Raw genomic sequence first — 22,782 nt, forward strand, 5'->3', positions numbered from 1 at the left:
ACAAAAAAAAACACAATTTTGTTTGTATGTATCATGAATTTTATATTGCATTTTACACATGGACATTGGGGTGTATCGAAGAAAGTGTTGATCTGTAATCTATATGTGTAAGTGTTTTATGCATTGTTCATAGCCTTCATATTCTATGTCGATTTTGCTATATTTGTTTGTCAGTCCATCGAGTATGCGTGGATGGCCGCTCAGCTGGCCATCCATCGGCTCCTGCTGCCTTGTTGTTTTTTAGCCAAGTTTCTGCAAAGTTCAACGCATTCCTAACAGATGCCAGGCATTGAATATCGTCTGGTGATAAACATTGAATATCCCCATCACCGGAACCAGCAGCGAAAAAAAGATCTCAATATCGAATACGCCTAATGCGTGAAATTAAAGTACCACAATACAGAAATCATTCTGCTAAAGAGTCACAGAGTCAAAATAGGATATTCTGACTTTAGGAGAATGTGGTCAGACGGACTTTGACGTTTTGCGACAGACAGCGATGGAAAGAATACGCATCATAAGACGCATCACGTCCAGAAAATAATTTGCCTATAAGACATCTTTGAGAATCACACCAACTAAGTCTCTGGAGTCCACCGTGGCGCAGAGGTTAGCATATCCGCCTATGACGCCGAAGGCCTAGGTTCAAATTCCAGCGCGAACGTCAACAAAATTTTCAGCGTTGATTATCCTCTTACTAATGCCAGCTACATTTGTAAGGTGTTCTGCCATGTTAAAACTTCTCTACCAAAAGGTGTCGCTATGCGGCATGCCGTTCGAACTCGGCATAAAAGAGAAGGCCCCTTATCATTGACCTTAAACTTTAATCGGACTGCACTCATTGATATGAGAGTTTCTTAATGGAATGTTCATGGAATAATTTAGTAATTTCTAAGTCACTGGAGATGGAATTACAGAGTGGACCTAGGGGTCTACATTAAGAACCCAAGCACTGAGATCTGTTTTCGACTGACTGACCATAATATGATCCTGCAGGCAGAGATCCCAGCAATCAGGGAAAGCATGATGTGGTGCTAACGTGAGGACGTCGAGTGTGAACATCTTTACGGTAAGGTTACGAACAGTCTTGGAATGTAAGCAGGAGATTAACGCCTTCTCTGGGGATGGCACAATCTGCATTGTTTGAGTGCCGGGTCATAGCGCAGTAGGGGGGAATGAAAGAACGGACGATTTGGCTGTGAAGGCCAGAGGACTGCCGTCAATAAACTTGCTAAACCCGAAGCCTTTCGTGTCGACGCAGTCCGAGTTAAGGGCGTGGTCGACAAACGCGCATGCAACACTGTGGAACCGCGAAATGATCGGTAGAACGGCGCGAATCCTATGATGAGATCCGGATCCGGATTTGGGATTAGGGGTCCACCCCCTAATCCTTTAAGATATCAAAAGATGAAGTACTCAACTGGAGCTAAACTCTAGATTGTGTGAACTATTAAGAAAAATTAAGCAACCATTTTTGAGTTTGAGAACATACCAACAAACCACAACATTTTGACTGTATATAAATCATTAGGTTAGGCAGAAACTCAGACAATACTTGGCATGAATGCTGTAGGTTAGCTTCGGTCCTCATAAATTCGTTTTACCATATTCAAGTTCTGAAGCCTTCACACCTAATATGGCCAATGAGTTATTCTTACCAAATGACGAAACGCGTCCCATAGTGGTTGGTGTGTGTTGCGATCTCTGGCTTTCCTTTTCCATTGCAAAAAAAAGTCACCGATCATTGAGCTCATCTCGAAAGAGAAGCAAACACAAAATTCCAAAATTTTCTTTAATTTGGACGGAAAAATTTCAATAAGATGAAAGGGGGATATGGGGCCTCCAGGTCTTAGCTTTTTTTTGCAAATCATTACAATTTTGTTTTGTCAATTTCCTTCTAAATATTGTAAATGGTCCTAATGTATGCAGACTTTTGAGCTCAACTGTTATAGCAAATCTTTCCATCCAAGATTCATAAAATCTATATATCTTTGTAACTAGAGGAACTAGCCAACATCTGTATGGGTTTGATCACCCATACATTTACGATCTAGTTGATGGTGCGCCAATGAATCAGTCACGCGCCTTTTCTTTCATTAGAATCGGCCAAAATTTACGGCAGCCAGCCTTCTTTCCCCAACAAGTCTAAGCAGCTATGCTTTGTTGCCCCCCCCCCTACATCCCTGCTGCAAGTGGCTTATGGTGATGATCGTCTGTCGGTAGGTCGGTCGTTAAAACGGTTGCCTCGTCTTGTTGTGATGTTCATTAAGATTCTTCAATTTGTTGCCACTTTTTTGGCCAGAAGCCAAGAAATTCACAACAGTCACATCAAAAAAAAAAAAAAAATTTAGAACCAAAAAAAAAATGGAAAAGCCATAACAACGAACGGAAAACACAAACAAATGACAAGAAAATGCTCAACAAGAAGCCGATAATAAATAATTAAAAACAAAGTCACCAAGAAAAAACTTGAATTGATTTTGACGTTTGTTGTGGAAACTTGGTGCAACGGTGCGCCACTGCGAATGTAGGCGATGCCGCCATGCGTGTTTTACCGCCCCAAAACTGAGAAAATGTCAAGAAAACTTTTGGGAGAGAGAACAACAAAAAAAACACAATTTCCCTTTGACTACATAGAGGTATTGAAAATTTCTATTCAATTCTTTTCTGTTTCGATTTAAATCGACCATCGCAAAGACAGCTGAAATTTTCAATTTTCTTCGTCCGTTTTGGTTGGAAGTCAACGATTGGCGGTTTTGTGGCCAACGTCGCAATGTTGACGTTGTCTCTGATGACATTTTCCACTTTAAGTACCTCAGTCGAGTGCAGATGTAGAAAAAAAAACACTAAATGCACAAAAAAAAAAACAAAAATTCTAACCCCACTAAGATTTTCCTCTTGATGCAGAGGGCCTTGGGGTAGTTCGATGGCTGCGTTGTTGCCAGTTTTTTGTTGTCGTTTTTTTTTTGGCTTTAGACCATACGTTTCGTTGACGGTTCTGGGATTGTCTCAAAGCATTCGATACAGATGATCACAGCCGCATGTCTACAGATTATGGTCGTATTGCACAGACATTTAAAGCATACATGTGCGTTTACACACACAAACGCATTAAATATGAACGGTTGAACGCTTCTCTATGATCTTCGCGTGCGTGTGTGTGTGTGAGTTTTTAACCAAATGTTAATGTATCATTTGGTTGAAAACTCTCCCAACGCATACATAGGCTTTTGGCGGCATAATCAGTGCCTTATAGGAGGGAGGCACAGTGGAAATGATGCAAAAGGGATATGAAAAGGCAAATTCAAGATATTTGTTAAAATGGGATTTATTCAAATTTTTTGTTGATCGTTTCAAGGGGTTTCTGAATTAAAGGATCAATAATTCACAAAAATCTCAAATGCCTGCCACTTTAATAAAAACTTTTGAAATTTAAAAAAAAAACAAAATTCTGGCTAATATCAGCGAAAATTTTTAGGATCATTAATGTCGCTTTGGCCGGATGGTATTGACAAATTCTGACAATTATCAACGAAAATTATTAGGGTTTTTAACGTCGGTTTGACCGAATAATGTTGAAAATGTTTCTCGGACCAATAATCGAAACGCGTCCACCAGTGGTGTGGTATATGTGTCCGGATTTGTCTGAAAAAATCTGGCAAATGTTTACTTTAAAACTCCTTTAATAATCTCCCGGGCTGTAAAAAGCCAAGCCAAACGAAAAAAAAACAAATGATAGCACTCTGAGCACTGAGCAACTAGGACAAACAGTTTCATGTTTTCTAATATGGAAACGAGTGAAGCTCGTTTCCTAATAAGAATTCACCAAAATTCACCACTTTGGTGATAAAGTTGTATGTAGAGAAGCAATGCTTTGCCACGATGATGACGATTAAAAAATATATAAGAATGTACAATAACAACAACAAAAAATCGAAACGCGTCCACCAGTAGTGTGGTATCTGTGTCCTGATTTGTCTGAAAAAATCTAGAAGCTGGACATTGAAAAAATGGCAGCGGCATACACCACTTGACTAACCCAACTGCTTGATGAAATCACTCCTTGTTCCGATGATATAATGGCGCAGTGGCAAACTATTACCCACTCCATGGAAAATGTTGCGAAATCTGTACTTAGGTACCGAAAGCTTACTCCAAGATGCTACTGAAGCCAAGAATGCGGCATACAGAGCCACCCTGCAATCAGTAGCAACGCGCCAGATGTAGGAGAGGTATCGGGAGAAAAGGAGAGAAGAGAAACGTCTATTCCGCAGAAAGAAAACGGGAATGGAAAGACGTGAGTGTGAGCGAATTGAGATGTACGGGAGTCAGAATGAAGTCCGGAAATTCTACCAAAGAATTAAACATCAAACCGATGGCTTTGGTGCAGGCACATCCTCCTGCAGAGAAAAAGAAGGAAATCTGGTAACTGACGCAGATAACATGCTATGGAATATGGAAAGTACATTTTACCCAAGTGCCAGTGTCCGACGTTGGCGGCGAAGAGGATATCGCAGAACCAATCCCTGATGATGGTATAGAATGTTTAACTTCTAGTCGGAATGAGGTCCCAGTAGCAGTGACTCGACTAAAGAACAACAAGGCAGCAGGAGACGACGGGTTACCCGCTGAACTATTTAAGACCGGAGGCGAAACGCTGATAAGGCGTAAGCATCAGCGTAGAAAAACGCATACCCGATGATTGGAACCTCAGCTTACAAAGTCCCGTACACAAGAAAGAAGACAAGACGGAATGTGCCCACTACAGAGGAATAAGTCTCCTCCCCATCGCATACAAGATACTCTCGAGCGTACTGTGTGAAAGATTAAAACCTAAAGTCAATGAGATAATTGGGCCCTACCAATGCGGCTTTAGACCTGGTAAATCCACCCTAGACCAGATATTCGCACAGCGCCAAATCCTGGAAAAGACCCGAGAAGGACAAATCAACACCTACCATCTCTTGGTTGACTACAAAGCCGCCTTCGATACTCCTTTACGTTCTAAGGTATTTCAAGCCATGTCTGAGTTTGGTATCCCTGCAAAATTAATAAGACTCTGCAGGATGACACTTGCTGATCCTACGTTCCTCAGTAAGAATAGGAAAGAATCTCTTCGAACCATTTAATACCAAACGAGGTTTCAGACAAGGAGACAGCCTATCGTGTGATCTCTTTAATATCCTGCTGGAGAAGATTATACGAGATGCAGATGTGAATAGATATGGCACACTAATCACAAGAGAGAACATGCTACTTGCCTATGCCGACGATATCTTATCCTTTGAAAGAATCGAAAGAGAGTCAGTGAAAATGGGTCTGGCTGTAAATGGAGATAAGACGAAATGGATGGTTTCAACTCCCAAAAAGCCTTGCTCAACCGAGCAGATAAAGAAAATGGAGAAAGTTGGGAACCACAACTTTGAGATAGTCAGTAACTTTATCTACCTCGGCACTGCCGTAACCAAAACGAATGACACCAGTTTTGAGACGAAGTGAAAAATAATACTGGCAAACAGATGCTACTTTGGACTAAGTAAGCAGTTTAGAAACAAGGCCACCTCTCGACAGATGAAGATTACACTATACAAGAAACTAATACTACCCGTGCTGTTATATGGTTCTGAAGCATGGGTACTTGTGAAAGCAGATGAGGCAGTGCTTGGAGTCTTTGAGAGAAAGATTCTTCGAAATGGACCAGTTTGCGTTAATGGAGAGTGTAAGCGACATATGAACCCGAGCTGTATGAGCTGTATAACGACGATAGCATAGTTACACGCATCAAAATACAACGGCTGCGTTGGCTAGGGCATGTTGTCAGAATGGATGAAGAAGCTCCAGCAAAGAAGTCTTTTGATTGCAAACACGGTGGTACACGCAAACCGGGAAGATTAAAAGCCCGATGGAAGGATCAAGTTGTGGGAGACACCTCGAAACTTGGAGTCAGAGATTTTAGAATGAGCACAGAAGATCGAGGCGCTTGGAACGCTATTATGCGTTCGGCTAGTAGAACAAGTGTTCTGTCATAGCCAATTAAAGAAAGAAATGAACAGTAATACCAATAGGGGTATTAGAGTTTGTCTGAAGGGATGTTGATCAGAAAATCTTGCCTTCATTGACATCGCACTAAAACTTAGTAGTTAAGAAGATTTCACAGAATCGTTGTGCAATGATCTTACCTACATAAGAATAAACAGTATGATGTGAGAGATAGGCCGGTCAGACGGACGGCTATGATCCACGATGGTGTTGAAAATGAGTATTTAATCAATAATTGAAACGCGTCCACCAGAGGTGTGGTATCTGTGTCCTGATTTGTCTGAAAAAATCTGTGTCTGAAGGGATGTTGATCAGAAAATCTTGCCTTCGTTGAGATCGCACTAAAACTTAGTAGTTAAGAAGATTTCACATAATCGTTGTGCAATGATCTTACCTACATAAGAATAAACAGTGTGATGTGAACGGTAGACCGGTCAGACGGTCGGCTATGATCCACGATGGTGTTGGAAATGATTATTTAACCAATAATCGAAAAGCGTCCACCAGAGGTGTGGTATCTGTGTCCAGATTTGTCTGAAATAATCTGGCAATATCTCTTCTTTAAAACTCATTTAACCATCTCCCTTTTGTGTGTAACAGTCGATTGGCCAGCCAGTTCGACTAAAATACGCGATTATGGGAAAATTTAATTTAAAATTAAAATTAACGATATTTTCTACCAAATATTTAATTTTTTTTTTGGAAAATTTCACCGAAATGCTTCTTTTGCTGAAAATATTTGGCAAAATGTTAGTTTGATAAACTAACATTTTTCCAAATATTTTCAGCAAAACAAGCACTTCGGTGAAATTTTCCAAAAAAAAAAATTTTTACTAAATCATTCTAAAAAAAATTTTAGGATAGTTTCGAAAAAAGGAGGAACTTCTATCAAAAATTTTTATGAAACTTATTTTTTTAACAAAATTTTCTGTAAAAATAAAATTTTTTTAGAAAATAAAATATTTGCCAAATGAAGGGGGAGGACCGTCCCCCCTTACCAAAAAATACCAAATCTCGAAAATGAGTGCACCTATTTAAGCGGACTTTTGTTTGCACCTTTATAAAAATCTAAGAACATGGATTTGTAAAAAAAACAAGTAAAAGCGTGCTAAGTTCGGCCGGGCCGAATCTTATATACCCTCCACCATGGATCGCATTTGTCGATTTCTTTTCCCGGCATCTCTTCTTACGCAAAAAAAAGGATATAAGAAAAGATTTGCTCTGCTATTAGAGCGATATAAGAATTGCGCCCTTTGTGGGCTCAAGAAGTAACATAGAGAGATCGATTTATATGGGAGCTGTATCGGGCTATATACCGATTCAGACCATAATAAACACGTATGTTAATGGTCATGAGAGAATCCGTCGTACAAAATTTCAGGCAAATCGGATAATAATTACGACCTCTAGAGGCTCAAGAAGTCAAGATCTCAGATCGGTTTATATGGCAGCTATATCAGGTTATGAACCGATTTGAACCATATTTGGCACAGTTGTTGGATATCATAACAAAATACTACGTGCCAAAATTCATTCAAATTGGATAAGAATTGCGCACTCTAGAGGCTCAAGAAGTCAAAACCCCAGATCGGTGTATATGGCAGCTATATCAGGTTATGGACCGATTTGAACCATACTTGGCACAGTTGTTGGATATAATAACAAAACACGTCGTGCAAAATTTCATTCCAATCGGATAGGAATTGCGCCCTCTAGAGGCTCAAGAAGTCAAGACCCAAGATCGGTTTATATGGCAGCTATATCAGGTTATGAACCGATTTCAACTATACTTGGCACAGTTGTTGGATGTCATAACAAAACACGTCGTGCAAAATTTCATCCCAATCGGATAAGAATTGCGCACTCTAGAGGCTCAAGAAGTCCAGACCCAAGATCGGTTTATATGGCAGCTATATCAAAACATGGACCGACATGGCCCATTTACAATACCAACCGACCTACACTAATAAGAAGTATTTATGCAAAATTTCAAGCGGCTAGCTTTACTCCTTCGGAAGTTAGCGTGCTTTCGACAGACGGACGGACATGGCTAGATCGACATAAAATTTCACGACGATCAAGAATATATATACTTTATGGGGTCTCAGACGAATATTTCGAGTAGTTACAATCAGAATGACGAAATTAGTATACCCCCCATCTTATGGTGGAGGGTATAAAAATCGCCAAAAACTGGGGGGAGCGCCCGCCCCAAAATACATTCAAACGGTCATATTTACAGATTGGGACAATAGGGGTCTCAAACGAAAGTAAAATGCAAATTTGCACATGAACATTCCATTAAGGAACAGGGGCATACTTCTCACATATCAATGAAATCATCCGATTCAAGTTAAAGCTCAATTAAAGGTATCTCCTTTTTATAGGCGATTCCGAACGGCGTGCCGTATTGCGACACCTATTTACATGGCTATTAAATGGCTGTTAAACCATTTTATCAAATGGCATAGTTCCTCACAAATGCTGCCAGCATTAGTAGGGGATAACCACCGATGAAAACATTTTCTGATTATCTCGCCTGGATTCGAACCCAGGCGCTTAGCAGACATGCTAACCTCTGCGCTACGATGGAATCCAACGAAAGAATACAAATATGGAAAAAGCGTTTTAAGCCAAACTTTCGGTTAAAAACACGAGTTTGTTAAAAAAATGTGGGCCAAGCAACTTGGGGGAACGCCCTACCTAAAACACATCCAAACGGGCATGTTTACAGATTGGCACGATATGGGTATCAAATTAAAGGTATTTGGGAGTAGTAAATGAATTTTATATAAATATTTGGCGGACTAGCCTGTGGGCTGTGCCACCCCTCAAAATAAAGGAAGTGAAACAGTGAGTTGTATAAAGACTCCCGATATTCGACATATATAGGGTCCAAATGTAACTATATTTAGATATAGCTGCTATATACACCGATTTAGGACTTAAGTCCATAAAAACCGCATTCCGCTGAAATTTTAAACAGTGAGTTGTTTTAATCTAACCCTTCTTTCATCTAACCCGAGTACGATTCAGATTGGACTATATGTTCCGATATAGCTGGCATACAGACCTATCTACCGACATAGTGTCGTAAGCACGTAAAAACGCATTTATTTTCTAAATTCGATGGAATTTAATAAAGGAGGAAAGATTCCTGAAGTCCGACCCAAATATGGTATAAATCTAGAATCCACCACCATGGATTCTGCGAACAATTTCCACAAACTTAGTTGGTATACTTTTCATACCAAATTTCTGCGAAATCCCTGTAGAAGATTATTCGGGGGATTGGTTTATATGACAGCTATATCAGGGTACAGACCAATTTGGATAATGCTCCTTCGTATGGTGGTAGGCCAGAGAGCCTGGCATCCATATTCCCACCTTGACAACGACTCCGCACTGGCTGGCCATATCATTCCATTCGTTGTTCAGTAAATCGACAAATGGTACGGATCTAAGACAAGCAACTGATTCGCTTCTTCCTGATATATTCGTCCCCCTTCTCATTTTCCGGAATACCATGGTGTCTGGGAATCGAAGTCAGCACTATGTCACGAGCCTCTATTTTTTTGCGATTCTACACATTTCGCCACATATTCAAGTGCTGTAAATTCCTACCCAGGATTTGATTCGCGGCTATGGTTACGGCACAGATCTTTCACTAGTCCAGCAGTTTCAGCAACATACCGATATCAAGTGGCAGACACCGAATCCAGTCCTGACTATATCTTGGAGCCATCAGTGAAGACTGAGATCTCCTCAAACACGCCATTCGTCCTCTAATAGTTCACTTCCGGCAAAGCGAATCCTAAAAATATTATCCCAAATCGGTCTTATGAATAAGTAAAGAGCACAGAATTTCCGCCCACAGGTACTTGTGTCCCAACATTAATATTAGATTCGCACTCTATTTGCACTCAAGCTTCACTTGTTAACCCTATTATTACAATCGGATAATATGCCCGTTTGGGTGGGGCCTTCCCCCTCGTCGATATACCCTAAATTCAGGTTTTTGAATATGGGAAGGGGATTTCTATTAATTTTGAACATGTCTCTTTAAAACCCCCACCCTAAGTAGATTATCAATCAAAGTTCCCAAATCAATCAAAGTTCTGATTTCGTCGTCAAAAAAACAGAAGTTCAACATAAATTTTAGTCCCATGGTTTCTTGGAAAAAACTTCTAAGAATTTGTCGTAGATTTTGATAACCAACTAATCAAAATTGACCCACCCTAATATGCATTCAGTTTTGTTTTTTAATTTGATTCGTACGAGGGAATTCAAGAAGGTCCACAGACTGGCCTGCGCCGGAGTCACAGAAATACTGAGATCTACACCGCTGGCAGGTCTGGAAGCCATGCTAGATATACAGTCCATTGGGGCCTATATTCAGAATTGCACCGCCCAGGTAGCGCTTAGGCTGATCGAGCTCGGCATGCTGAAGGAGGACAGGTACGGCCACAGTTCCATTCTGAATGTTGTCGATGCGGAGGGTAAGCTGAAAAATATTTTCACCTACCTGGCGCCAGTAACGATTGGAATAAGGACATTCAGGATTCGTTTTCCCGGGAAGGATAAATGGAAGGCGAATGCTGTGTTTGAGAAAGAGGAGACCTCGATTTTCACTAATGGCTCCAAGATGGAGTCAGAGGCAATATGAGTTTGTCTCTGAGACTGCCGGACAAGTGTACGTTTTTTCAGGCAGAGGTCTGTGCCATTACAGTAGCCGCAAGACAAATTCTGGTAAGGGATTTACCGCCCCAAAGGGTCTTTCAATAAGAGCGCAACAAAGTTTTTTTTATAAATAAAACAAAAACGGTTTTGGAAATCAATGAAATTTTTTATTTCTGTGAAGGTACGTTCGATGCCATTATGTATGGAACTCGATTTCTTTTGCCGCGGGCACGCGGTGGCCTGTCAAAAAAGCCACAAAAAATATGGCGTCATTTGCTGTCCCTGCCGGTCTACTTTTGTAGCATCCCTATTTAAAAACTCTGCATATGAACAGTAAGACAGCACGTGGACTCATGGAATTCAAGACATGAAGGGATTTCAGAAAATGAGCAGGCGGACGAATTCACCAGGAGGGGTTCGTCTGGCGAACCAGTCACCAGTCTTGTCTTCTTGCCATTTGTCGAGCTACTGAACATAATAGATGAGATGGCCAGAGTGGCGTCGGTGGCAAGATGGGACTCGGCGGATGGTTGGCCGACCGCTAGGGCACTCTGGCCTGTCATCGACCAAACTAATGTGTTTTTTCATCGTTGCAAAAAGCAACATCGCAATGTGTTGTGTTTATGCGGTGTTTCCACTTTCGTCTTACATTCACTCAAAACACCGCAATGAACAAAAACGATGTTAAAAGCGGTAGCACGCTAAGCACGAAAGTGAATGTAAGCGTGCTGAGCAAAACACCGCATCAATTGCGGTGGTAATAGATTCTAACACCGCATTTCTATGAGTTAACCGCAATTCAGAAAAATACCACCACTTGAAATTCTCTGGCGAGTATGGCTTTCGTTGTATTTACGGTTCTCACTTATGGAGAATTGGTGCTGCAACTGATGGTGTGTGTAGGGCATGTGGGGAGCAACACCGCAATGTGTTGTGTTGATGCGGTGTTTCCACTCTTGTCTTACATTCACTCAAAACACCGCCATGGGCAAAGACGATGTTAAAAGCGGTGGCACGCTACATGACAATAAATGTAAGCGTATTCATACGATCATCACACATATCAGGGTGCTGAGCATAACACCGCATCAATTGCAGTTGCAATAGATATTAACACCGCAATTCTTTGAGTTTACCGCAATTCAGAAAAATACCACCGCTAGCAGTTCACTGGTCAGTATGGCTTTCGCTGTATTTACGGGTCTCCTCGGGGTTACTTTTCGTATTTAATGCGCATAACAAGCCGATTACTGGCTTAGATGAATACCCTTAGTGGCATGGGGTGGATTGTTGTTCTTCTTTTTCAACTTGCCAAACCCAACTTACCCATATCCATCCTCTCCGTCCGGCACGGGAAAGCTGTTAGCACCACTCACAGCTGGAACTTTGAGGTCCCATCAGTGTGATGATCATAGCTGTCACGAGAAGCTTAGCTGCGAGCTACCGGCCACGTCCACATGTTTCGGATATTGATATGCTCCATACGGAGTAGCTGCAAAGGCAGTCGCGTACAATCAGCGGTATCAAGCGTAGAGTCTCAATGAGAGGCCGGGCGGCATGGGCTCTTGCATAAATACTGAGTGCCTATGATGCTCGATATGACAAGGCGGGTTATTAGCGCCTTTAAATAACCAATGGCCACCCTGTTCCCGCGGCAATCCCTCGGATCGGAACGAGCTTGCTTACATACAGGACCTTGAAGAGGATCGCCACAATTCTATGTAGATGTGGCTACAACAACTTCCCATCCGCCCTGATTATTGGAGGGTTTCTTATCACATGCAGAGCAAGGCGATGTATGGATTGATTAAATGTCTCGTTTTTTATCTATTGGGTTGCCCAAAAAGTAATTGCGGATTTTTCGGTCGGCCAAATGAAGTTGATGATGACCAAATCAAAGCATTAATCGAATTGGATCGTCATGTAACTGAGCGTGAGATGGGAGAGAAGTTAAATATACCAAAATCAACTGTTCATTATCACATAAAAAGTCTTGGACTTGTGAAAAAGCTTGATATTTGGATACCGAAGAATCAACGCTTGCGATATGCACCTTAAACGCAATGAATTCGATCCGTTTTTTAAACGAATCCTAGCTGGAGATGAAAAATGGATTGTTTACAACAACGTTAGTCGAAAACGATCATGGTCTAAGCATGGTGAACCAGCTCAAACCACTTCAAAGGCTGATATCCACCAAAAGAAGGTTATGCTGTCTGTTTGGTGGGATTGGAAGGGTGTGGTATATTTTGAGCTGCTTCCAAGGCACCAAACGATTAATTCGGATGTTTACTGTCAACAATTGGACAAATTGAATACAGCCCTCAAGGAGAAGCGACCAGAATTGGTCAATCGTAAAGGTGTCATATTCCACCAGGACAACGCTAGACCGCACACATCTTTGGTGAGCTTGAGCTTGGCTGGGAACTTTTGATGCATCCACCATATAGCCCTGACCTTGCACCATCAGACTAACATTTATTTCGATCTTTGCAGAACTCCTTAAATGGTAAAACTTTCGGCAATGATGAGGCTATAAAATCGCACTTGGTTCAGTTTTTTTCTAGATAAAGGCCAGAAGTTCTATGGGCGTGGAATATTAAATTTGTCAGGAAGATGGCAAAAGGTTATCGAACAAAATGGCAATTATATATTTGATTAAAGTTCATTCTAAGTTTTATTAAAAATGCATTTACTTTCTTTTAAAAAATCCGCAATTACTTTTTGGGCAAACCATACACATACACATACAAAGGGTTACAAGCCGTGAGCGTCCACAGATGGTCTTAAGAATCTCAATTTCTTCTTGATGTCATTAAAAGGTCCCACTTGTCGATAAACTGGATCATTTCCTTCTAACACTCCAAAACAACAAACCTTTGTAGCTAATAGCTAGCCCGTCGAAAGACCTTTTCCTTTTTGGCTTTCAGGTATTTCTTACTCCGCAGGTGTATGGGCACCCCGATAACCGAGTTGATAGCGTGCTCGGATTGCCAGAGCGGGGTTGTGGGTTCGATTGCCACCAGTGGCCTTGGTTTGTTGCTACTTTGGTATCACAATGGACTTTAAATTGTCTAATAAGCCTGTAGAGGACTGCCACTCTTACCTAACCTACTCCGTAGGTGAGTAGTATCACAATGGACGAAAGCATCTGAGTGAGTCTGATGACACACTGCCACTTAAGGTTACCTGTGGGATAAGTAGCAGCAGGTAACCTTCACTTGAAATGTCAAGTTCCAGTGCACTCTGCCTTTTGAGGACGGTGCCTCCTGCTTTCAACCGCTTGATAGACCTCTGTGGGATTGGCGGAGCTTTCAAAGATACAGAACACGTCATGATGGTATTGTGTATCTTCACAGGTGGAGACGGTTCCACTTCGCAGGATTTGAAGGTCCCGACTTTAGAGAAGAGGAAGCTGAGATCATATCGACCTCCTAAACCTCGTCTGACGGAGTTAGATACTCCACAATGCCCACAGGAGCATTGATATGACTAAGTCCATTGCATGACTGATCGTTCTCCGAGTCTAGGAGACGCTGTATATCTACAGACCTTCTACATATTGGTATACTGCGCGGTAAAACCCCTTTGGAGCATATCCAAAAGGTCCTTCAGGACAGGTGACCCCGCTCTTAGCAACTACAATATTTTATTGTAAGATAGGGAGGAGCCTGTGTTTTTTTTGTCAAGCGGACAGACTGCAGAACGGATTTGACCTATGGATTAAATAGTTCTTCAGCACTGCTTGCTCTCACTTCCTAGTTGGTAGAGCTTGTTGTTATTTTTGAGTTTTTTCCCGAGCATTTTGGTTAAATATCTAAACACATATTTGGTCCCATGAGTGTACATAAAGGAGGCCCATCGCTACAAAGTCACTTAAAGTGAGCCAAATGCCTTGCAAAGTGGTCTATTACTCACTTATGAGGACAGGTATCAGATATTTGCTTCAAAAAACCCTAGTATGGTATCGCGTGGGGTGGTAGTTATGGCATACCTTTCTATGGTTGGGGATATAAAAAATTCTGGCTTTCCCCCCCACATTTGAATCCTTTGCTCCCACAGTGCTTTAAGCAATATTTTGTTGTTGTCTTCTATTCCCCTCCCTGCCCAAATTGGTCTTTCTCTCTCATTCGACAGTTGCTAGCCGCCATGATCATTTTGAAAACGTTTCATTCGTTTCACTTGAATTGGCTACCATTTCTGTTTTTTCCCTTTGGTGTTGATGTTTTCTAGCACTCACGAGTCCGGGTTGTTTTCCGAGTATTTTTTTTTTTTTTTTTGATTTTCGAAACTATTTGGTATTGGCTTTAAGCCAAATGGATAGAAACAGCCACAGCAGCACCAGTGACCAAAAGTATTGAGTGGAACAAAAACAAAAAAGCAAAAAACGGCAAGAATTGTAAAAAATCTACTGAAAGAAGAGGCAAACTTCATGATGCATTTCGAGAATGCAAAAAAAAACCGAGCAATTTTTTGGGATTTTTTTTTTTTTTTTTTTTGCTCCTACGGCAGTCCCAAACACCAAAGTGAAATATTTGGGATACAGAGTTGATGGATTACTTTACTAAAAGCCATTTCAATGAAATCAAAAAGCAGTTTTGGTGCATGTTTGGCAGATTTTTCAACAAAAGGGTTCTCAATAAATGTGTTGATTTGCAATAGGCTTTCCATGCGGTTTAACATTAAATTGAAAGATAAACTATGCTTCATTTTATCTACTTAGAGGCTAATTCTTTGCAATACTTATAAACTAAATAAATTTTGAAATGGTGAAAAAGGCAACACTTGCCCTTAATCCTCATAAGGCCAATTGGCATTTGTTGGGGGTTTAAGCCGCATGCCATCGACTGTCTGTATACTGCAGTTGCCAGGCCTATAACTAAGGCGGTATGAAATAAGGCCCCAATGCAATAAAGCCCTAAACGGAAAAAAGGCCCAAAAATGGAGCTTTATCTCATAATGAAAATAAGACCCCAAAATTAAAAATGAAATAAGGCCGCAACGAAATGAAGAAACACCCTAAACTAAAATTAAATAGGGGCCCAAAATTTGGGGCCAATTTTTTGGGGCTTTATTTCATATTGAATGAAGCCCAAAAAAATTAGATTTAGGGCTTTTTTTTAAAATTTGGGATCCTATTTCATACGAAATTAAGGCCTAATTTTTAAAATGGAATAAAGCAGCAAAAACTCCCTAAATGTTGTTGTTGTTTTTTTTTCATGTATAAAAGTTTGGGGCTTATTTCATTTTCCGTTTGGGGCTTAATTGAATTATGACTTAATTTCGTACCGCTATAATTGTACCCTGAGCCATTACTGAAGTACAGGCTATTATAACTTAGTGCAGGAGGAAGAAAGGAGGCCACCGTAGCGCAGAGGTTAGCATGTCCGCCTATGACGCTGAACGCCTGGGTTCGAATCCTGGCGAGACCATTACAACAAAATTTTCAGCGTTGGTTTTCCCCTCCTAATGCTGGCAACATTTGTGAGGTACTATGAGGCCATGCAAAACTTCTCTCCAAAGAGGTTTCGCACTGCGGCACGCCGTTCGGATTCGGCTATAAATAGGAGGCCCCTTTTCATTGAGCTTAAACTTGAATCGGACTGCACTCATTGATATGTGAGAAGTTTGCCCTTGTTCCTTAATGGAATGTTCATGGGCAAAATTAGCAATTTGCATTTGCAGGAGGAAGAGAGATAGACCCATTGATAAGTGTACGGATCGTTGCAGAATCAATTTCTGATTCAATTTAGCTCTGTTCGTCTATCTGGCCGTTCGTCTGTCTATTCCTCGGTCTGTCTTTCCGTCTGTTTGTCTGTCTGTCCGTCCGTCTGTCCCTCTGTCTGATTGTCCATGTTAATTTTTAAAGAACATAGAAGGTACAGATCGCAATTTTCATACAATCAGCGTCAGATTTGATACAGGCAAGGGAGACGAAGCCTATTACAATTGGAAGAAAACGGGTTAGATTTGGATATAGCTCAGATTTGGACAATCATCATTTATAAAGCGATTCTCTCGAAGTTTGGCATAAAGGGTTTCTCTCATCACTTTCGACATGACTGCTTTAAAAACAAATTTTACCCTATAGACAAAACTTGCATGAAATTTCCCCATGAAATTTCCTCTAAAGACAAAATTTCCATAAAATTCCCCTAATGCCAAATTTTCATGAAATTGCCCCTAAGGACAAAATTTCCATAAAATTTCCCCTTAAGACTTAATTTTCCCTAAAGACAAGGTTAAGGTTTAAGTTGAATAGGTAACCCAAAAAATTTTGGACACGATTTCGGAGGTGTTGAATGAAGCAGTTGGGTGTACTACAACATGGGTGAAGGGTTGTGGCATGGGTGTGAATGCGGGGAAGACGAAACTGGTTCTGTTTACGCGTAGGCGAAATAAGCCAGTCTTTAGGCTACCCACTCTGCAGAGGGTGACTTAACAGTTATCGCAGTCGGCAAAGTTTGTAGGAGTGATTTTGGATAGCAGACTGGACTGTAGACTGAACATGGTTTCAAGGATTAGAGAGGCCTCCGTTGCATTATACTTATGTCAGAAGCTTGGAACTGGTTCTGCTTACGCGTAGGCGAAAGATGCCGGTCTTTAGGCTACCCACTCTGCAGACGGCGACTTTACAGTTATCGCAGTTTGCGATGTTTTTAGGGGTGATTTTGGATAGCAGACTGGACTGTAGACTGAACATGGAGTCATGGATTAGAAAAACCATCGCGGCAATATACTCCTGTCAGAAACTCGTGGGGAGTAAGTGGGGTTTAAGGCCAAGGCTTATATATTGGTTGTTCTAGGCGGAGTTGTGGCCAGTCTTGGCCTATGGCTGCCACATTTGGTAGCCAGTGATGGATTTTATGTCCCATGTTCGTAACCTTTCTGTCCGTAAAACACGATGTCATTAATACTCGACGTGATCGCGTTAACTCCACACCACTTTACGCATTTCGTCATATCCCGCATTATCGCCTGCAAGACCGTATTATGGTTAAACGGTCGGATACAGATCTCAGTTCCTGAATTATTAATGTAGACACCTAGGCCCATTCTGTCCTCTAGCTTTGATCCATCTATGTAGCATGATCTTCCAGATGACAATACATGAGTTCAATCCATGCCTGTGCCGCTGGCAGTAGCGCCTCGAACTCTACCTTAAATGTCGTCTCAGGTATCCGATCGGAAACCTTTTCCATTCCTTCCAGGTTTCCTATCGTCACCTCGAATATACCGCGATGGTAGGACCTGCTGCTATCCTCTACCCATTCTGCCATCTAGAGGCAATGGCTGCGTCACGCTTAATCTCTATGGGTCGGATATCTAGAATGGTCTCCAGTGCTCTATTGAACGTGGTCTTCATCGCCCTGCCTAGGAGAAGACAACATGTTCTCTGAACCTGATTAAATACCCTCGACGGGGAAATATACCCCATGACATTTTAAAACGATTCAGCCATGTCCGTGCCTTTGTCAGTCTGTCTGTCCAAAGCCCGCTAACTATCAAAGGAATCAAGCTAGGCGCAAGAATTTTGCAGAAATGCTTCCTCTTGGTGTAGGCCGGTTGGGTTTGTAAATGGGCTACATCGGTCTATGTTTTGATATATAGCTGCCATATAAATCGATCAAAGAGGCCACCGTAGCGCAGAGGTTAGCATGTCCGCCTATGACTCTGAACTTATGGGTTCGAATCCTGGCAAGACTATCAAAAAAAATTTTCAGCGGCGGTTTTTCCCTCCTATAAAACTTCTCTCCAAAGAGGTGTCGCACTGCGGCACGCCGTTTGGACTCGGTTATAAAAAGGAGGTCCCATATCATTGAGCTTAAACTTGAATCGGACTGCACTCATTGATATGTGAGAAGTTTGCCCCTGTTCCTTAGTGGAATGATCATGGTCAAAATTTGCAATGCATTTAGCATAGCAATTATTTTCGATTGTCCTATGTTTACCTATAAGGAGATAGCGGGCAAGTAACTTGACAAATGCGATCCATGGTGGAGGGTATGCAAGATTCGGCCCGGGCGAACTTAGCACGCTTTTACAAGTAATCCTTAAGGTTCATTTTTTTTCCTTCGCAATCCACCAAACTACTACGTCGTAAGTGAGTGTAGGTGTAATCCGGATCCTGTAGAACCAGTGGATTATTCTCGGACTAAGGCATTTCGAGGCGTCTACATAATGACCAACATCGGTATGCTACTGAAGAAGACACTTCCAATTCAGTTTCCTATCCAAGGTCACTCCTAAGTTTTTTGTCAGATATAGAAATCGTTTTATTGAGGAAACGTGGTACGCGGTTGGCCACCCTCGTCTTCCTCGTGAACAGGCATATTTCAGTCTTCTCTGGGTTAACATTGAAACCCCTGGGTCCAGCCCAGTCATATGCCATATGCAAGATCCTAACGGTCCTTCTGCATAGCTGGTTCAAATCCTTACTCCTAAGAAGTCTGCTTAGCAGACTGGTTCAAATCCGGCCTCAGTCAGCATCCGTAATAGGTCACCCATAGGAGTGGCGATAAAATGCCCCCCTGTGCGTGCCTTGTGCTACTTTCTCTCTTATAATTATGTCATGGGACCCGAATTAATTCACCTGTTCCTAAGTATATGTTTATACAGTCTCTAAGGACACGGTCCATCCAGTAATGGTCTAAGGATTGTCTCAATGTGCCGGTGCGCATATTATTCAGCGCCCCCTCGATGTCAATGCAAACCGCCAAAGTGCTCGTCTTAGCATCGAATGAATCTTCTATTTTATGCACAACCACGTGCAGGGCAGTCTCCACCGCCCTTCCCTTGATACAGGCATGACGTTCTTATTTGAGTAGTTCGCTGGAGGTTCTACTCTTGATCAGAAAGGATATAAGGCTTATAGGTCTGTAGGCCTTTGGTGTTGCAAAACTTGCCTTGCCGGGCTTGGATAAAAATACCAGCCTTGCCTACTGCCTAGTATTTGGAGTATATTAAAATTCTAGGCACGCTGTGAAAATAGTGGCCAGATGAGGAGCCAGATACTCGGCCTTTTGTTGAAGTAACGCCAAAAAAAATTCTATACAGACCAAAAATTTCCATGAAATTTTTTCTTAAGACAAAATTATCATGAAATTTTCTCTTAAGCCATGAAAATTTTTCAAGAAATTTTCTCTATAGACAAAATTTCCATAAAATTTTCTCTATAGACAAAATTCCATGAAATTTCCTCTAAAGAAAAAATTCCATGGAATTTACTCTAAAGACAAATTTCCATGAAATTTTCTCTTAAGACAAAATTTCCATAAAATTTTCTCTAAAGACAAAATTTCCATGAAATTTTCTCTAAAGACAAAATTTCCATGAAATTTTCTCTAAAGACAAAATTTCCATGAAATTTTCTCTAAAGACAAAATTTCCATGAAATTTTCTCTAAAGACAAAATTTCCATGAAATTTTCTCTAAAGACAAAATTTCCATGAAATTTTCTCTAAAGACAAAATTTCCATGAAATTTTCTCTAAAGACAAAATTTCCATGAAATTTTCTCTAAAGACAAAATTTCCATGAAATTTTCTCTAAAGACAAAATTTCCATGAAATTTTCTCTTTCCATGAAATTTTCTCTAAAGACAAAATTTCCATGAAATTTTCTCTAAAGACAAAATTTCCATGAAATTTTCTCTAAAGACAAAATTTCCATGAAATTTTCTCTAAAGACAAAATTTCCATGAAATTTTCTCTAAAGACAAAATTTCCATGAAATTTTCTCTAAAGACAAAATTTCCATGAAATTTTCTCTAAAGACAAAATTTTTATGAAATTTTCTCTAAAGACAAAATTTCCATGAAATTTTCTCTAAAATAAAATTTTCATGAAATTTTCTCTAAAGACAAAATTTCCATGAAACTTTCTCTAAAGACAAAATTTCCATGAAATTTTCTCTAAAGACAAAATTTCCATAAAATTTTCTCTAAAGAAAAAAATGGCGTGTCGCATTAGGAGGGAATAACTACCGCTGAACTTTTTTTAATGTTCTTGTGAGACTCTAAGCCCGCAAAAAGTATCAGCATCGTACTTTACTCCATTGGTTTACTTGTCATTGGTTTAAGGGGAGTTTTTGGGATAAGTCCCTCAAATAGTTGTCCCCAAAATCGATTAACAAAAATATGTCCGGCTTGGGGGTTGGGCTTAAAAGCTATCAATATCGTGCTCCACTCTCTTTGAGCCCCAAATTGTCATGTTGCTCACCATGACAATTACGTCCTATTTGGGGGTTTTAATGTCCCCTAGGCAGTTGTTCCTGAATGTTGATATCAAATTCGTACTCTACTCCGCAATATCTTTCGTTTGAGCACCGCGTTTCAATAGTCGGCAAACATGTCCGGTTTTAACTGTGGGGGGGGGGGGGGGGGGGTGTTTTGTGTGATGGGGCGGCCACTGAGTGACTTGGTCTTGAAAATATATATCACATTCGTGTTATACTCTAAAATACCCCTCTTTTTGGGGGGTGTTACGGGGGTGTCAAGGCAACGTAGACCCTTTTTCCCTTATGGTGATATCAGATTCGTGCTCTTCTCCTAAAAACCTTTCATTTGAGACCCATATTGCTATGATCGGTAAACTTGTCCTCTTTGGGGGGTGTTTTGGTGGAGGGGCGGCTTCTCAAACCCTTGATCCCAAATTTGGATATCAGATTCGTATTCTGCTTTCAAATACCTATCATTGCAGCCCCATATTGTTATGGTCGATAAAAATGTCCGATTTGGGGGTGTTTTGGGCTCTAGGGTGGTCCCCTAATACTTGGTCCTAAAACTGGATATCGGATACGTTTTCTACCAATTAATACCTTTCATTTGAGTATCATATTGTCGTAATTGGTTTACATATATATGGTGGGTTTAGGGGATGAGAAATTTTCCATAAAATTTTCTCTACAGACAAAATGTTTATGAAATTTTCTTTAAAAGCAAAATTTCCATGAAATTTTCTCTTGAGACCGAGTGTTATCGAAAGGCAACATTAATAAAAATGTTTCCTAAATTGTGTCTTAAACCAGAACATTTGGTTTTCGAAAACATTTCCGTTCGTCCTAATTAGACCAGTGTAAACTATCGAAATTTTTTACACATTTTTGATATATGGCCAATCTTCAACGGCATCCATCAACTATGGCAACCCTTGTATACTTACTCTCGTTTAAGACGCCCTCTATGAAACATCCAAGAAAAAGTGCTGCGATCATTTAGTAACGTCATATTGGTTTGAAGCATAACTAAATTACAAGGAATTTACAAAGAATTCCCAACAGATGGCACTAAGAACATTTATACCCTTTTCACTTTTAAGTTGAGGGAAATTTTCATGTATTGCTTGCTTTCTTTGCCGCAGATGTTGATAAGAACAGATGTTTGAAAATTTATTTTGGGATATTTAGTTCGCTTTGTTTACATTTCACAGTGAGATTATTTTTTTTTTAACATTCTCAAGACAAGACACAAAAAGAGAGAAACTGCATTTAACAAACACACGCACACACGCTCAGGAAACACCACTCAATAGATTTTTCTAAGAGAAATGCCAATACAAATATAAACACATGTTAAATATAACAGCACTTGAAACGATTTAAGAGCAGCATTTGATTTCGGTCTTAAGAGGAGAGTAGGAGAGAGAGAGACACCATTCAGACCAGGCGCAGGAGATGCAAACAAATTCTAAATTTATTGAAACACACACAAAATGACAAAAAAAAACAATTTGCGAAAATTAAAATTTTGTATTTTTGGAAGCCAAGTAATTTTTGATATATTTTTTATGATTTTCTCAGGGAGATCACTTCACTAAAACAGATCAAAGGGTATGGTAACGGAGAAGCTAGGGTATGAAAACTTGAAATATAGTGTTCTTTAGGCTTTTTTTTTTCTTTTTGATTACACACCAAACATTGCTGTTTGTATATTTCCCGTTAACGTCCTTCGATGTTATTTTTAAACAAAACGAACACAACACAAATTGCATTAAAAATAAACACAGATTTTTCTTAAAGTGGATGAAAACTGAATTTTGCTTTTTTTTTTTCTTTTAAATTTTTT

General features: G+C 40.4%; 1 protein-coding gene across 13 annotated transcripts in view; it reads right to left on the reverse strand.

Annotated features, from left to right (window-relative positions):
- The window catches only part of LOC106080789 (myocyte-specific enhancer factor 2), a 400,014-nt gene that overhangs the window by 246,732 nt on the left and 130,500 nt on the right, over positions 1 to 22,782 (reverse strand). Inside the window, exon 1 of one of the 13 annotated variants that reach the window (XM_059368466.1) lies at positions 21,881 to 22,263. The exons of the other annotated variants lie outside the window; for them this stretch is intronic. The gene's annotated coding sequence lies outside the window, so the exon portion shown is untranslated. Of the gene's footprint in view, positions 1 to 21,880; positions 22,264 to 22,782 lie in introns of those variants that run through there. 13 annotated transcript variants of the gene reach the window in all.

This window comes from Stomoxys calcitrans, chromosome 5 (genome assembly GCF_963082655.1).
Source record: "Stomoxys calcitrans chromosome 5, idStoCalc2.1, whole genome shotgun sequence".
Taxonomy (NCBI): domain Eukaryota; kingdom Metazoa; phylum Arthropoda; class Insecta; order Diptera; family Muscidae; genus Stomoxys; species Stomoxys calcitrans.